We start from the raw sequence: 14,688 nt of genomic DNA on the forward strand, positions 1-14,688 counted from the left end.
CAAAACTATACAAAAACAATATTTGTCTTAATGTGAGTGATAAACTTGGGAAGTTTCATGGCGATATCTGTTAGTTAAATTTTTTTTACCCTATTCACCTGTAGTGTCTCCCCTATAAGTTTAGGTTTGATTATGAGAGACTGTGGAGAAAGAGACAAAAAAATAACAAGTTGCGTCTGTAAAATTGTGTTTTTGTGTGACTAAATAATTTACTGACTTTGTCCTTTAAAACCTCCCTCTCTTCCTGTGTTCGAGGTCTGTCAGGATGAGGTCGACAGGCAGGAATAGAAGTGACATCATCAGCATCATCGTGAATGAGCTCATCATCAGCCACATCGCCCCAGACAGGGAGGGAGGCTGAGATACAGTACAGTAACTGTGTTATGACTCAGATCGAACATCGATTCCCAGAACGAGATCGAACGACTTATTAGGTTTTTCTCTGTGACTCAGCTGCCGTTACGTTAATTAACACTAGTTTCAGTCTTATCCACACACACTCTGACCTCCAGTCTCATCTATTAATAATCTGTTCCACTGTGCTGATTGAATTAATACGTTAATCAATCAAACACTGTTTCCATTTCCTATAATTAAAGAACAGTAAGGCCTCTAATTATAGTGGGAGGGGGCTTTATGATTGACAGGTAGCTCAGCCTGTCACCCTCAGCTCCCCTCCTGTGACCCCTCCCACTACAGAGCACCACAGTGTGTTAAAGGGATAGTTCACCCAAAATTGAAATTTCACTCATTATACTCACCCTCATGTTGACTAAGAGCTGGGAGAAGTTTCAGAGTCCTCTGTGGCTTCTCTGACTTACAGGGGGTCTCGGCGTAGCAGTGCATGTCCATATAACGGTTGCAAATGGATACCAACTGTCTTCGTGACAAAAAGACACACCAAAAAACATCCAAATACCGTATGTAATGTATGTAATGTCCGTCGTGTATTGAAGCCCCAAAATGCGAAATTGTCCCGAAAAAAATGAAATAAGTCTATTTTTCAAGCTTGTTTTGTAGCGGAAGCTCCTCCTCCCGGTTCATCAGAATTGGACGAGCCGGGAAGAAGAGCTTCGAGAAGCTTCCGCTACAAACAATCTTGAAATATAGACTTATTTAATTTTTTCTTTATTCAATTTCGCATTTCAGGGCTTCAATACAAGACGGACATTACATACAAGCAGCATGGAGGTATTTGGATGTATTTTGGTGTGTCTTTTTGTTACGAAGACAGTTGGTATCCATTTGCAACCGTTATATGGACATGCACTGCTACGCCGAGACCCTGTAACTCAGAGAAGGCACGGAGGACTCTGAAACTTCTCCCAGCCCTTAGTCCACATGAGGGTGAGTAGATAATAAGAAAATTTCAATTTTGGGTGAACTATCCCTTTAAGGTGGGAAGGGGCTTTATGATTGACAGGTAGCTCAGCCTGTGACCCCTCCCACCACGGAGCACCACAGTGTGTTAATGACTTCATCAGTAAATAGGTCAGTTTCCTGCAGAGACGCCGACGGGGACACGTGAGTGCATCATCACACATGTACATATAGAGTCTAACACACACACACACACATACACACACTCCTGTAATCTGTGCTGAGTGTTTTCAGAGCATCGTTTCAGAGGGTTCTACACGTTTACAGCGCGGCGGCCTCTGCGACGCGACTGATCCTCTCTGATCTCGTGACTCACGTCTGTTAGTGAATCAGCAGAGTCTGGAGAACGAGTGTTTGGTGAGATTAAAGGCCGGATTAAAGCTGCACTGAGTGAGGACGAGACGAGACGAGAGAGTTATGTAACAGCAGCTGAAGTCGCAGAGAGAAACGGAAAACCAGACTTGAGCAGCTCAGAGGAGGAAAACAAAGGAAACACGGAGGCAGTCAGGAAACTAAACCAGTTTAACATGTTTAAGATGATCTGATTAAGTTGATCAAGAAATAAATCTGCATCATTCTGATAATCGACTCAGCAATGCAAAACTTTCTCTGGCTGCAGCACTGAACCGGTCTTCCTGCTCACAGAGTTAGCCGCCGTATAAACAATCGGTAACACTTTATAATAAGTACACACTATTAAGCATTAGTTAAGCATGAAATACTGAATTCATCATTTATACAACAGGAATACTCATTAGTATGTAGTTCATAAAAACAGTTAAAAATGTCTTACTTATCACTGATAAGCACTAACTGTATTTATAAACTACATACAAACGAGCAAACGCATTATAAATGACAAATTCAGTATTCATTAATGCTTAACTAATGCTTAATAGTGTGTACTTATTATAAAGTGTTACCAAACAATCTGAAACTAAAGCTGGAGGAAAACTGTTTTATGATCTTAGCTGGTTTTGTTTTTGATCATTTTAGACTTTTTGCAAATTTCTGCTTCACCAGGCGTCGGTAGAGAAGAGGAGCGAGGACCAATGTTGGTCTGTTGACGCCAGACCGACACTGAGCCACAAGTCAGAGGCAAAGACGACGTCTGAAAACATCATGGCGATGGAAAACATGGAGGCCAGGTTATTGTTGCTGCGGCAACAGATGTCTGTGTCTGTGATGCTTCCACCTCATCATCATCATCATCATCCTCCAATCGGACCCAGGTTGACCGAGCCAGCAGCTTCTTCTGCCTTGTTGGCATTGTTGCTGAACAAACCTGCCTCAGAGCTTTCAAATCAAATCTTTATTGACAATGGGCTCTTGGCACAGCTCCACTACTTCCTGAACTTAATGCTGCTCCTTTATTTCCTGTTTTACATTATTGGACAAACTGATTAATCCAGGTGTGTCTGAGACAAGTAGTCCCAATGGTCAGACACACCTGGATTAATCAGTTTGTCCAATAATGTAAGACAGGAAATAAAGGAGCAGCCTTAAGTTCAGGAAGTAGTGGAGCTGTGTAAAGAGCCCATTGTCAACAACCATGAAGGTCTGCAAGGGATGATGGGATGTTTTTACTGAAACAGTGTGAGACTTAAATCCTGAGCTTTACTGATGATTTATCAGTGGAGTGTAAATCGTGATCCGACTTAATCACACAGTTGTGTGCCTGGCTTAATGTGTTGAAAATACAATTCTCCGATTATAAACACACTGTTGTACGAACTTTTTAGGATTTTACACTTTACTTTCCTCAGGGCGAAAAACACACGTTGTTATAAATAAATATCTGAAGGAACATCAGAGGCTTTTAAAAACCTGTTCCTCACACTCTGGGTGCAGAGTCAGCTTCACCCACACAGCCACAACCAGCTCCCCATCGACGACGGGCCACACCCACAGCTCATGGTGCACACACAGACGCACACACAGACACACGCACAGAGGTGAACTCAGCACTCAGTCGACTTAGTGCCATAAATCATTTAATAAAACCAAACTAACCAAACGTTACTGAAGGAGTGTGTGCTGCCGTTAGAGGTCGATGTGGAAGAAGGAAATACAGCCATGACACAGACTGCAGACATGGAGCAATAACAGTGTGTGTGTCTGTGTCTGTGTATGTGTGTGTCCCAGGGGTGCTCCAGCCCAGCCCCACCATGAATAATGTATCGTATGGGAGGAAGAAGACGTGCTGGAGGATCTTCTGTTCCTGGTCGTTAATCTTCCCTCCTGCTGCTGGTGTCTGTGCTTCAGACCGAGAGCAGCAGAGGTTAAAACTAAAATCTAACTCAGTCACATGGTGTGTAATGTTTCAGACGCAGCCTGAGTCCAGTAAATGTAGGAACGACGGGCGACTGTGGAAGAGATCCAGCTCTAAAAGCAAAAAGAAAAGGCACTTCCTGTTAAAACCTGATGACGGAGCAACACTGAGCTCTGCAGAGTTACAGCAGCATTTCTGTTAAAGCTCCATACAGTATAAAGGTAGATGTTTGTGTTAAAGCTCCATACAGTATAAAGGTAGATGTTTGTGTTAAAGCTCCATACAGTATAAAGGTAGATGTTTGTATTAAAGCTCCATACAGTATAAAGGTAGATGTTTGTGTTAAAGCTCCATACAGTATAAAGGTAGATGTCCATTTCAGTTTCACGATGCACCCACGATGCACCCGCTTTATTCACACACACAACAAAAATCATAGTTGGCTTGATAGTCACAAGGTGTGTGAACTGGTCTCCTGAGAAAGCTAACTAAAGCTTGTGGTAGGAGCCATTTACATACATTAGACATACATTAGACACACATTGTAAACACATTTACATGCACATGACACTTACATACATTTAACATACTACATACAACACAACATACACTTAACATACAGTTTGTGATCCCGGGATGTACATTATATATATGAGTTTAGCAGTTGTTCCTTTAGATGACGTTTAAACAAGGAGATAGATCGTGATGTTTTGAGGCTGTCACTCAGTTCATTCCATATCTGCGGCCCCCGACACACCACACTCATGCTGGTTCCTACTAGTTCACGTTTTTTCCCTACAATGAGATGTTTATATCTGGTATTGTGGGTGTGTTGGGGGACGAAGACTGGCATGAGTTGTTTTAGTCTGAGGTTCAAACCTGAGATCACCTGATATATTGCACAAGCGTTATGGAAGTAATTGAATTCATTGAGTCGAAGGATGCCATACTGGGCAAACAGATGACGAGTAGGTGAATTTGCTTTTGTCCAGGAGATGGCACGGATTATCTTTTTTTGTAAAATTTCAAGTTTCTTTAGATGGCTGGGATAGGTGTTGCACCAGATAATATTACAATAGTTTAGATGTGGTTCGAATAGGGTTTTGTACAGGGTGAGGAGGGCAGAGCGCGGAAGCAGGTGTCTCAGTTTGAAGAACAGGCCTACGTATTTGGATAGTTTTTGGACAAGGTGATCTATATGGTTCTTAAAATTTAAACGGTCATCTATGAGGACCCCAAGGAACTTGGTTGAGTGGACTCTTTTTATCTCTTCACCATCTATTTTGATTTGAATGGCAGAATTTTCCATTTTTATTAGTTTTTTGTTTGAATTGAATAACATATAATTAGTTTTCCCAATATTAAGGGAGAGTTTGTTTATTTTAAACCAATTATCCACACTCAAGAGCTCATTGTTAAGGAGGTCCTGGAGTTCATTTATATTGTTGTGTGATGTAAATAGGTTAGTATCGTCGGCAAAAATAATTTTCTGGAGAACTTTGGAGGAATTAACCAGATCATTTATGTAGACAATGAAGAGAACAGGCCCAAGAATAGAGCCCTGAGGGACCCCATGTTTGATGTATTTGTGTAGTGATTTACTATTGTTTATGTTCACATATTGCTGTCTCTGAGAGAGGTAACTTGTAAACCATTTAAGTGCTAGACCTCTGATCCCATAATGGGTCAATTTATCCAACAATATACTTAGATTAATGGTGTCGAAGGCCTTAGATAGGTCCAAGAATACACCGATACTATAGTTGCCGTGTTCTAATGCGTCATTTGCTTTTTCAAGGAGATCAAGGAGAGCCATACAAGTAGTATTTTTCTTCCTGAAACCATATTGAGATGACGTAAGTATATTTAGTTTATCGAGATAGCCGCTCAATCTGTTGTAAACAACTCTCTCCATTATTTTGGAGAGTGTAGGTAAGATAGATATAGGGCGATAATTAATCATATCATTTTTATCTCCAGATTTATAAATGGGGATGATTTTTGCAATTTTTGTCTTTTCAGGAACAATGCCTGTGGACAAGGAGAGATTGATACAACAGACGAGTGGCCCTGCAATTACATTGGCAATGGATTTTAAGATTCTACTGTTTATTTCATCCTCACCTGCTGAGTTGGAGTTTTTCATGGAATTTATAATGTTGAGGACTTCATTTTTATCTGTCGGTTTCAGGAAGAAAGAACTTGGATAGTTTCCTGTCAGGTATTGCTGATATGAAATTCCTTGTGGTTGGGTGATCTTCCTTGAGAGATTTTCCCCTATAGACACAAAGTAATTATTGAATTCATTTGCAAGCACAGTAATGTTGTCATTAATGGAATCGGGAAGCACAGTATGTTTCTGGCCTCTATTTAGGACATTGTTTAGTACCTGCCAAGATTTTTTTGTATCACCCTGGGCAGCTTGTAGGATTTTACAATAATAATTAGCTTTACTTTTCCTCAATATTTGTGTGAGTTTATTTCTGTAGATGGCATACTTATTTTTATTTTCCATGGTTGTTTTTTTTAAGTATATTTTGTATAGTTTATTTTTGTGCTTAATAGAATTGAGGATCCCTTTAGTTACCCAGGGTTTATTGTCCATTTTCCTGTGTGTGACAGTCTTAACAGGGATGGTATTGTGCATGGAATCCCTTATTGCATGGACCAGGCTGTCATACGCAGTATTTGGGTCGCTGCAGAGGTAAACAATGTCCCAATTTTTGGCCTGAAGGCCATGTGTAGTGTGATTATAAAGCAGCTCTAGGTTCTATATTAATACTGTGAAAGTATCAAAGCCTCAGTCCACAGAGAAATGCACACAGCCTGTATTCAGAAACTGAGCCTTAAAACCAGCCGTCAGGACTTCCTGTCACTTTATGATGTCACAACTAAGCAGTCACCTTAAAGACCCACCCCCTCACCACCTGGACCCACCATCCAACAACAACTTGTAGGATTTGGTTTCTCTGAATGTTTTATTCTGAAATCTGCTCCATTTCTAAGGTTATTATTTGTATTTTTGAAATATTTCCTATATTAATCAATAATTATTTATTGCCTCTTTTGTTAATCATATACACCGGTAAGCTGAAACACGAGGTCACTTGTGCATCATCTGATCAAATTACCAACATCATATCCATTCCTCTGCAGTGGTTTACTTCATTACTTTATATTACATTACCACGCTTCTCTTTCAGGTCTGGATTCCCAGTGGAACCAGAACAAACCATTAGTGGGTGGAGTTTTTTATCCCCTCCACAATGATCATGGGTTTTGTTACAGCTCAGTGTTTCCTTACAGAGCGCTGACGGGACCTGAACAATCAGAGCTGCACACGTTCTGCAGAACAATAACCGATCATCAATCAATCAATCCTCTGACGTTGTGTTTGCATCATACACCCTGTGTGTGATTACTCCACATTACTCCTCCACAGAGCAGCTCAGTGACGGTAACAGCCGACGAGCGGCAGCGACAATCGACCTTTTGACCATTTGGTTTCCGAACTGATCAATGATTTACACTGATCCTGCTTCACTCTGCAGCTGCAATGCATCACTGTTATTATGTGAATTTTCTGTATCTACAAAACATCCAAGACAATATGATATAAGATATCCCCCATAAACTTAAGCCACTGCTCCTAGTTTCACATTTCACTCATGTCAAATCAATTTACCAACAATTTTTAAAATAAAAAATGTAAAAATCACAACTTTTTTCCACCAATAACGAACAGTAAACAAAAATAAAGTATAAGCAGATAAAAATAGAGAAGTTTAAATAACTGTTTTAATGCAAAAGTGCAATAAGTCATGTCCTCCAGATAAAACTCTCCTCAGACGTTCATCTTACTGCTTGAACTGCATCTTTACCTTAAAATCAAGCGAAGCAGCAGAAACAAACTTGGAGGACATGCTGACATTAACAGAAAGGTCGACCAACACCAGAGAAACATAATTAGCAGCTGTTCATGCAACATTAACACCACCGTAAACTGAGAAGAAATAAGGAGTGAGGATGATAGTGAGGTGTTCATGGGTCAATTCAGAAGTTTCTGAGCAGCAGCCATGAATCAGAACAACTGTAAAAATCCTTCAACAACAACAACAACAAAACACAACGACATCACACACTAACACAACGTTTTTCTTTATCTCAGCAAAAGACACTGAGGCCTCACTTCAGCCGTCACATCTCAGGTGTCAGAGCGACCATGAACGCACCATGAAGAAAAGTTTTCAAAACACTTCCTGCTTGAAAATCTTTCACAACATCAATAAATACAACTCTTATCATGAGAGGGAGGAGGGTGTTAGTGAGTCATTTCTGTGCACATGTCAAAGTAGAGAGAGAGGAAGGGAAGGGGCTGATGGGAAATGTTGTCTCAGGACGTGTCTCATTTGTTTAGAGACAAACAAAAAGTGACTGGTTTTAATCCAGAGAATAAAAAATCATCTTCATCACACAAACATGCAAACGCTACACAGACTTCAGAGAGACAAAACAAACTGTGTGTGTGAGAGAGAGAGATATCTCTGACAAACTCACACATTCTGGACAATGCTAAATGCTAAAAGCTCAAAGTACCTCAGAAATAATACCAACAGTAAAAACTCTAAAGTAGATTGACATTTATAAACCTAAATGTTTCTTGGTGTCTAGAATGAATTACTCAATGACTGATAAATAAAAATGGTCCTCTTTTATTCCTTCCTCAGAAATACTATAATTTCATTTATAATATCAATATTAATGGAGACCTGATTGACACATGAGCCCTGTAACTAACTAATAGATAAGACAGTGAATCAGAGCTACAGATGAAATATCATACAGAAGAAAGGAGGAGGAAGAGGAGGATGTGAAGGTCACAGTGAACTGTAAAACTGCAGATTTGGGGGATTAGAACCAAAGATTGTACATGAAATAATTACTAATTTCTTCTGAAGGTCTAATCCGACATGTTCTAACAGTGTGTGTTCGTGTGTGTGTGTATGTGTGTGTGAGCTTGTCTTTCTCTGGACTCAGATATTTATTTATAGCGATGACGAAGGGTGAAGTGAGAACAGGAAGGTTTTGGTGTGAGAGAGACGAAGGGCGTGGACACACTTCAACGACCTTGACCTTGGATGAATGTTTTCACGTCTGAGTTTCAATTAAAGAAAAAATGTGTTTATTAAAGCACGACCTGGTATTGTTCCTGTGGGTCAGCCTGGTCAGCCTGCTGCACTTCGTCAGATAACTGTGTGTGTATGTGTGATCAATAATTTATTTTCCAGATAATTGGCTCACTTCCTCCTCAGAAAGTGGCCAAACTCTGATGCAAATTCACTTTTTCTAACACTCTATGATTATAAAATAAACCACTTCAGATTGAGCTGTAGTTACATGTAAACAAAGCAGGGGGTTATGGGTAATCTCTCAACTAGAGATGGGACCGATCGGATCCAGTATCAGGTCTGATATTAATGTTATTTATTCATCAGTTTTCAGATCTGACGGCGCTAATCCAGATTTGTATTCTGTAGTTAGAACAGTAGCTTAACATTTGTGCTAATGACTCTCTGATAGCAGCCAAAGACACACAAAGCAGATCAGTGCATCTGATCGATATTCAATAACATCTAATACTGTATATTTCCGACCATGTGCAATAATTTTCTATTATATTGAAAAAAAGTAATTATTGGTTACAGTAATTATAATAAATAACAATGATTAAGATAAAATACAGAAACAATCTAACCCAACACTTTAAGTCCTTTACAGCCAGAGATAATATTGAATATTGTGATATATAGATATTCAGTTTTAGATTCTGTACATCGAGGGGAATTAAAACACAACATAAACTTTATCTAAACACTATATAAACAAAATATTCAACTATTGCACATGTGCAGCTCGACAAACATGATTTAGGCCTCTGCATATCAGATACATTGATGTAAATATCACATTACGGTTAGAAAAACATGGCTGTAGTTTGTGTTTTTAATGTCTGTGATCAACATTTGAGCGAATGGTCACAGTGTCTCAGTGCTGTGATCAGAAACAGAAGCTGCCACACCCCGAGGTCTGAGCTGATGTTATCGATACAGAGGCAGAGGAGGAGGAGGAGGAGGAGGAAGAGGAGGAGGAGAAAGAAGAGAAATGACAAGATGGAAGAGGATGGGAGAAAGGAAGGAGGATATGATGAGAACAGGAGACGTACAGTATGTGAAGAGGAGAGAGGAGGCAAGAAAGATAAGGAAACAAGAAGATCACAGACAAAGAGAGGAGGAAGGAGGTGGAAATCGAGGCAGGTCACATGACTCATCCATCTTCATCACTCACTCAGTCAGAAACATTGAGATGTTTTCATTAACTCTGCATTTAAACTGACGACAGTGTCTCTGGGTGTGAAAAATATTTGCACCGTTGGTCTTTTCTTTTCTCATCGACAATCAACAGTTTTCAATTTTCATCCGACATGGTCGAACGATAACACGATGTTTCCTACTTCTCGAGGTGAGAAATTATTAGTGCAGACGGCACAATCAGCACAGAAACAGTGTGTGTGTGTGTGTAGTCTCCAGAGAGGAGATGCAGGACGACCGTGACCTCTGACCCTCGTCATGCAGCAGCACACAAACACACATTAACACACTGTGGGTGATTTGTTCTGTTTAACTATAGTGGTGGGGGATGGTGGGTGTTCTCATATGCACACACACACACACACACACACACACACACACACACACACACACACACACACACACACACACACACACACACACACACACACACACACACACACACACACACACACACACACACACACACACACACACACACACACACACACACACACACACACACAGAGCTGACTGAGTTCCCAGTTCTACTGAGGTTGGGGCCCCTCTGCTCTCTGGGGTCTCTCTCTCTCTCTCTCTGAAGCTTCATTATCATGTCACACTGTGGTTAAAGGACAAACTGGACTCAACTCTGATCCAACTTAGTTGTAGCTTTTATTTCTGTTTGTATTAATAGAAAGTGTAGCTTCTACTCTAATTAGGTATTTCCTGTTTTCTTTTGTTTTCTATTGTGTTTTTGTGAAGTTGTACTTGTTGTTGCTTTTTGTGTTTAAAAGTTTAAAAACTGTAAAAGAGAAAGAAAAAGAAACTAAAATATTTCTATAACAGTGAATAAAGTACATGTGATTGTTAACAAAGCTTTCATTAAATAAAGAAAAAAAAACGGAGCATGACGTTAGCAGGTCTTGGTAAAAATCAATTTTAAAGGATGAGCAGTGATTCGAGTTGATTCAAACTAATCAATTATCAATTAATGGGCCAAAAACATGGTATATTTATCAATTAAAATATACGATCATGATACTATCTTTATTTGTCCAAATTAGGTGAAAAAAGAGATTTAGGAAATGAGCTAAAAGACAACTTCCAGGTACTTGTTTGTTTGCTGATGTTTAACTTTTCACATATTTCACTCTCTGCAGTCCTGATCTAAAGTACATTAAATATAATTTGATTATTGTGACTTAAAGCATTTTATAATGATCACTGCTGCCAGAGTAATCAGATTACTGTATTTTTATTTAGAATCAAGAAATTGATGCATTATACATGAATGAAACGCTGCTGTAGAACTTTTTACTATCATGTCTGTGTGACGGCGTAGTGAACCTGTCTTATCTCCACTGTGGATTCAGGGCGTCGGCTCCACAGGGACAAACTGTGGAGACACTGAGGCGGCCGAGGAGACGAGCGATCAGCTGGTTAAAGAGTCAGTTCTGGTTTCAGACATGTGTCTGTGTGGCTTCACCTCTGTGAGTAAAGAAAGCTTGAACTCCTGCATCATCAAGTGAAACCCCAAAGAACATGTCATAAAGTTACATGAGACAGTTTATCCAGCAGAAAGTACAAGGTGTGAAAGAAACTGAAATACAGGTGAAAAATAAAAACCTTGTTCAAGGTTTACAAACAGAAAAAAAAAAACCACTTTCTACTGGTTTTACTATCATTTCATTCACCAGATCATTGTGTTTTATAAAGAATCTGAAGAAGGTTCAAGAGGTTTTTAGAAAGATGAAGTTGTCTTTGAGGAGGTTCAATGAAAGTTTGGGTTGTTAAAAGGTTCTAGTAGATACCGAAGAGGTTCACAGATCGTTGTCCCAGAGTTTCTTTAGGAAGTTCTGAGGGTTGTAAAAAGCTATAAGTGATCAATCAGTACAGAGGTTCTACGTGTAGTTTTAGAATCAGTGGTTGTTGACATTCTTCTATTGAGTGGTTTGGGAGATTCCTTGGATTGTTTAGGTTATTTTATGGTCCTTTAGGTTGTTCTAGGGGTTGTTAGAAAAACTTACATGACAATTTAGGAGGTACTATGTGTGATTTTAGATTTTATTACTCATTAAGAAGGATCTAGTGGTTCTTTAGCAGGAGGTATTGGTCAGTGAAGAGGTTGTTGTGGTTTCGTGTTGAACTTTAGGAGATTTAACGGTTCCCCTAGGTGATATGGGAGATTTGATTTTTATGGTTTAAGTCTACTCTCCACCACCATCAACACAACACATGTAAATGTACTTAACGGGGAGGAGCTATGAGGATGTTCTGGTGGATCTTGGTTAAACATCATTTTTCATGAAACACTGCTAAATATCTGGAAATAAATAGCTGCAAAAAATCTTCTTTTTTAAATAATAGTTATGTTTTTATATATATTCAGTGTAAAACACCTCCAGATGTGTTAATTAAGTACTTTTCAAATGAGCGTGACCTAAATTGACTTCAGTAAACACAAACGGCTCCGGGCTAATTGCAGACGATCCTGAGGGAGCCTTTCCCTCCGTGCTGGGAGATTCAGCGCAACTTACTCATTAGTCATCTCTAATATGTGACTGTGTTGGTATAAGGAGGCAGGAGACCGAGGAGGAAACGCCAGAGGTCAAAGGTCACAGGGACCAAGGTCATGGAGCGGAAGGGCCGGCTAACGGGCAAGTTAGCGAGGAAGTTTGTTTTTATGACTCCTCTCGGTGAAACGACTTTTATCTGCTTCTTCTAACAAAGTGACTGGAGTGATTCTCGTGCATTAACACCGATCACTGTGTCCTCACTGACGCTGTGTCAACAAACACATTTCACCGTGCAGACAGTGAACTCCTCTCTGCCTAAACATCTCTAAACTGTTTCGGTGGCTGAAATATCACCTGGTCAGCGTTGGGCTGAGAGGAGGTCGTCTCATCAGAGCAGAGAGAACTCGTCTGAATCACAGCAGCAAAACAGAGGAAACCACATATCATGATGTTGTGTTTTTCTGACATGGGCGGTTTAGATTTTCTTACAGTGTTGATACAGAGAGATTGGGACTGAACTGAACCTGAATAAAAGGCTAAAATCTACCTCATTTGTGTCATTGTTGTGCTGTTAAAGCCTCATGTATGTTGTATTAAAATGTCCAATGCACCAAGACAGAAGAGAAAATAGTGACAGGTTTAGATCTGGACAGAAAGCTCAGGTGTTGCAGTGCGTTTAGTCTGTTTTCAGAAATACAGATGATGGTGAAAATAGTGAAACAGAAGCTAGATGAAGAGGTGAGATTTCAGCTTGATCGTTGTATCGTGTCCTCAAACCACTGCAGCTGAAAACCACTGAACACCCCGAGTGATCTGAGTCTGGATGCACGGGAAGTTTCTCCTCCTTCTTTGTCTCAGTAACAGCAGAGGCCAACATCCACTTTAAACTTCCACACCTTTCTCCGCCCTGGTCATAGTGACATCACTTCCTGTGGCGTGGAAACTGCCCTGAGCTGAGCTGCTCCTTTCACTCAACATGGAAATGATATCATCAGCTTCTCTCCCTTTAGAGACCCTCCTGCTCCACCTCATGATTTCACTATGCAATAGAAACAAAGAATAGAAGAATCCACCTGGGAAACCACCGACAGACACACCGCAGTATGAAAGCAGCTTCATTAAAAGCAGAACTATTCAAAGCCTCATCACAAAGACTCTTATTAGACCGACTGTGTTCACAGAACCTGCTCCACCCGCTCTCTGATCAGCAGCAACACACTCAGCTGGTGAAAACCTTTTCCTCTTAGGCAAACATCAGGGAAATAAAAACCTTTTCATCTCACTGCTCATCATGCTAAACATGAGGATTCATCTTTCAAACTGAACCATTGGAAACTGTTTTAAATCCAAATCCCTAATGCCGTCCAACGATTTCCTCATTTCCCCTCCTGTGCTTCCTCTTCTCTTAAGTCTGATAAATCCATATGTGACCATTAAAAACTCATCGATCTGAGCAAACTACAAAGCTCAAATAAGGTTGGAAATACTCCAAAGTAAATAAACAACACAAAGTTTAAGACTTTAAGGATCCTTCAATTAATCGACAATAATAAAAACATTAACTCTCCATGTTTTTTTTCCAGAAAAACTTTTTTGGGGCAATCGATCGGCAAACATTTACCTAAACACATATGTGTGCAGATTATAGAAAGAAATAAAACCATGTTGTTATAATCTTGAGGGAACAACAGCAGCTTGTGCAACGTGACTCAGCAAATTAAATCGAAAACTGAACCCTGATCAATTCGTGGCTTCGGTTCATGGTGACTAATGGTGAAGTTACAGGAAAAGTCCAGACCAGCAGTTCAATCAGAGACACACCGACTCTGTTCAGTGTGGCTGTGTCGTCACTGAGCTTCATGAAATCATTAAACCACGTCCACGCCTCTGTGACGTAGAAACCGGGAAAAAGATTCATCCATGAGTCTGTAAGAACTTCTCTCCCTGCTGATGTTTAGAGATCTCAAAGAAAAAGAAGAACATGAAGCTGGATCACCTGGGTTTTCCCTGAGACGACGGGTCAAAATGTCTGTTGCGGTGGGGAGTAAGGAGGCGAGGCCTGAACTCCTCCTCTCAACAACATCAACACCGAGTGTCAGAGGAGTGTGTTTGCTCTTTCTCTGATCTCCAACTGTGTGAGAACAGCTGTAAACACTCTAACCTTTAGACG

Source organism: Trachurus japonicus, chromosome 22, assembly GCF_045865225.1.
Source record: "Trachurus japonicus isolate A0001 chromosome 22, Traja_1.0".
Lineage (NCBI taxonomy): Eukaryota > Metazoa > Chordata > Actinopteri > Carangiformes > Carangidae > Trachurus > Trachurus japonicus.